A 4,464-nucleotide genomic window follows, 5' to 3' on the forward strand; every position below is an offset into this window, starting at 1 on the left:
GACGCCTCTGCCTATGGCATCGGGGCGGTCCTTTCACAAGGCGGCCGCCCAATAACTATGATTTCAAGGACACTAAAGAACGGTGAGCGTCACTACGCTACCAATGAACGCGAGCTTTTAGCAATTGTGTGGGCCTTGGAGAAGCTTCGTCACTACATTTACGGAGTCAGGGACATTAATGTGTTCACTGACCACCAGCCACTCACGTTTGCGGTTTCCGAAGGAAACCCTAACTCAAAAATAAAACGCTGGAAGGCACGCATTGACGAGCTCGGTGCCAAGCTTTTCTATAAGCCAGGCAAAGAAAACCATGTCGCAGACGCATTGTCTCGACAAAACATCAATGCATTGGAAGACAGCGCGCCACAATCTGACGCAGCGACAATACACAGCGAAGCGTCTTTGACTTACACGATAGAAACGACAGACAAACCTGTCAATTGTTTTAGGAATCAAATCGTCCTAGAAGCGGCGCGTTTTCCTCTAAAGCAGATGTTTATTCTTTTCGGGGAAAAAACGCGACACATAATAAATTTTACGGACAAAAATGCGCTCACTGGGGTCGTGAAGACCTCAGTAAACCCTACGGTTGTAAACGCAATCCACTGTGATTTTCCGACTCTAGCCTGCATTCAGCATGAGCTAGTACGCGCCTTTCCGTCGACCAAGTTCTGGCATTGCAAGAATCTGGTCACAGACATTTTCAATGAAAATGAAAGAAAGGAGATTGTCACAATCGAACACAATCGAGCACATAGAGCTGCTCAGGAAAACGTAAAACAGGTCTTGGCCGATTACTATTTCCCAAAAATGACTAAACTCGCAAGCGAGGTAGTCATGAATTGCAGGATTTGTTCTAGAGCAAAGTACGATAGGCATCCGAAAAAACAGGAGCTGGGACCAACGCCAGTCCCTTCGTTCACTGGAGAAATGCTTCACGTCGACATTTTTTCAACAGATAGGAAGTACTTCCTAACATGCGTGGACAAATTCTCGAAATTTGCCATTGTACAACCGATAGCTTCCCGCACGATTGCGGATATAAAGGCTCCACTCTTGCAACTTATGAACATTTTCCCCAACACTAGACAAATATATTGCGACAATGAACCATCGCTGAATTCAGAAACCATCAGGTCACTTCTGCGAGACAATTTCGGAGCCCACATTGTGAATGCTCCTCCCCTCCACAGCACTTCAAACGGCCAAGTTGAAAGATTCCATAGTACTCTGTTGGAAATCACGAGATGCCTCAAGATAGCGAAGGGAATCGTCGACACAGTCGACCTTTTCCTCCAGGCAACAGTGGAGTACAACAGGTCGGTACACTCGGTAACCAACAAGAAGCCGATCGATATTTTAAACGCCGCTGCAGCAGACTTTCACAGCGAGGTACAGAACAGGGTACGGAAAGCTCAGATTGTGCAGAACAATCGAGTCAACCGATCGCGTCAGAACAGAGTTTTTAGAGTAGGTGATAAGGTATTAATGAAAACCAACAGACGCCTCGGAAATAAACTAACCCCGTTGTACGTGGAAGAAACGGTAGAAGCGGACTTGGGGACAACGGTCCTAATTAGGGGGAGGGTTGTGCACAAAGACAATCTTAGGTAATGCCCCTATGCCCATACGTGAGCGTTCCACTCAGCCGACTATTTTTTACGCTCCCTTTACATTCATACTTAGAGACTCGATCACAGATTACCAAGCAACCTTTTCTTTCATTCCTTAGGTTGTTTCACATGATAATCCTTCTGGTGGCCTTGGTAAACGCTCGCATAACAGACTACTCACATTCTGACTACGTACCGATATTGGACGGCGACATACTCGTATGGGACGAAATAAATTACCTTAGGCATTCGACAAACTTAACGGATTACGAACGAATGGCGGACGAGACCGCAAATTTGACCGAGATGTTTCCACAGTCGCACATGCGAAAACTACTAGTGGTGGATACCGACCATATCCGAAATATGTTAGCCACGATTAGCGTGCACCACAGAGTTGCTAGGAGCCTAAACATCCTGGGCTCGGTCTTAAAGGTGGTAGCCGGAACTCCGGACGCGGACGACTTAGAAAAGATACGAATAAACGAGGCCCAACTTATTGAATCGAATAACAGGCAGATAAGCATAAATTCTAAGTCTCAGGAGCAAATCAACCGCTTAACAGACTCAGTCAATAAATTGCTAGAGGCAGCAAAGGGAAAGCAAATTGACTCGGCTCACCTGTACGAGACCTTGCTGGCTAGGAACAGAATGTTGGCATCCGAACTAAGTAATCTCATGCTCACCATTTCCCTCGCAAAAGTTAACGTAATCAATCCGGTCATATTAGACCATGATGACTTGAATTCTATTTTCTCTAATCAGCTCACCAATGTTATCGTAACTAACATTTTAGAAGTATCTAAAATCAAAGTTTTTCAATCAAATAGCATAATACACTTTGTCATTCAATTCCCTAAGATTAAGTACATTTGCAAAAAGATAACTATTTTCCCGGTCGCCCACAACGGCACCGTCCTTCGACTTGACGATAACATCGTCGCCGACTGCAACGACCAGATAGTAACAGTGTCGGACTGCAAACAGACGACCACGACAACATTCTGCGAAACGTCGACAAAGGACTCCTGTGCCCAAGGATTATATTCGGGTGGCGTGGCCCACTGCCAGTCGCAACCCAGCCACCTCAGCGCCATCACACTGGTCGACGACGGGATCATTATCATCAACGATCACCCAGCAGCAGTAAGTTTCGACGGCAGCGCGGCGCTCAACATTTCAGGGACGCATCTAATCACATTCAACGATTATGCCGTCATAAATGGTTCACGCTATCAGAATCGCAAAAACGTTCAGAGCCGATACCCAGGAGTTGCATCTTCACCCTTGCTAAATGTTACCGAGCATAAAAGGGTGCTGAGCCTGCCATTCCTCCACCAGTTGAGCGAGGAGAACTCAACTTCATCAAGGAGATAAAGGAAGAGGTGTCCTCACGTTCCAGACCAATCTTTGCATTCTGCCTAGGACTAGGTATTTGTGGCCTAGTATGTGGCATGGCCATGCTCAGACTATATTTGACGAAGAAGCGCGACGCCCGGCAAATCAATGGATTAATGGCAAGACTAAGTGCGCCGGGGACGGCGACTGCCCAAGGGGGGGAGTAGTTATCCGATCCAGCCGGATACCCCTCCCTCTGCATTTGGTTCTCGACCCTACAGCGGGTCAATGAGCTTAAACACCTTCATATGAACCAAATACAGCACATGCCTCGTCGCGTAATAGAACACGAGAGTGCAGCGTTGACGGAGACACTTGCCCAGACGGCCCAACAACAACCATGGGGCCGTGGAACGTGGGAAACTGCCGCTGCTCAACATAACACCGGCGCGTGTGCCATGTCAGCAGATTAATGCACCGGCGACTGCGCAGCCGGCGGCCGGGGACTTAATATTAAGACTTTCATTTTTATGTAAATTTAGATTCTCTTAGACCTCCAACGAGGAACAATAAATCTCGCTTCGACGAGTAAATAATAAATAATAAATACTACAATAAACGTCGATTCTACTTAACTTAACTTATATATTTTCGGGACAGCACTATATATATATGTATGTGTGCACTGTGTATGTTGCTCGCACTCGGGAATTATCACGTCTTTACAGATCGATCAACTTTCTTCTTTTGTTCAAAGCAGTAATAGACGATGGACTGAGTAGCCTGTGCAGCAGAGCTTTTGAGCTTTTTACTAACTGTGCAATCGTATGATCTAGAACATTCAAGCAGCATTAGACGATCGTCTAATGCACAGCATAGCTTAACTGTGCAATCGTACGATTGCCGTCTATGCTTCCCACTGTCCGTCGCTTGCATATGTGCGTGGGCGTTCGGACTTAAGAGCGGCTAAAGCTTTGATCCAACCTTAAGGGCTCGCGCACACTATAGCTGATAGCGGAGCTGATAGCTGATTTATAAGCTCTGAAAAAACAAACACACTGCACCGGTGCAAGTGCGCACATTGCAGACTGAGCTGAGCTGAAAAAGCTCGCTGAAATCAGCTTAGCTTAGTTTGATCGATCAAGCTGCTTGTTTTTTCAGCAAGCTGATTGCTGATTTTGTTCAAGTGTATTGGTTCATAAGTGATCGAAAATGGGCTGCAAAACATTGCTGCAAACCCAGCGCTGGGGAATAAGCGGGACTATTAAAAATATTTGAATAATAGTTTTATTTTTATAATTTCTGGAAGGCGATAAATTGGGCAAATAAGTTGTATTATTTACCATTACCAATAAATATAATATACTATATCCCCAAGTACAGTAAACGCTCGAAAGACATCACAATGTTTATTATTATACAAAATAAATAATAATTGAAAATGTAATAATAATTCGTAAAATAAAAGTAATACGAATACAAACTCAACGAAAATGTGGTACACATAATTTAA

This window comes from Drosophila persimilis, unplaced genomic scaffold (genome assembly GCF_003286085.1).
Source record: "Drosophila persimilis strain 14011-0111.01,24,50 unplaced genomic scaffold, DperRS2 tig00000914-arrow-arrow-pilon, whole genome shotgun sequence".
Taxonomy (NCBI): Eukaryota; Metazoa; Arthropoda; class Insecta; order Diptera; family Drosophilidae; genus Drosophila; species Drosophila persimilis.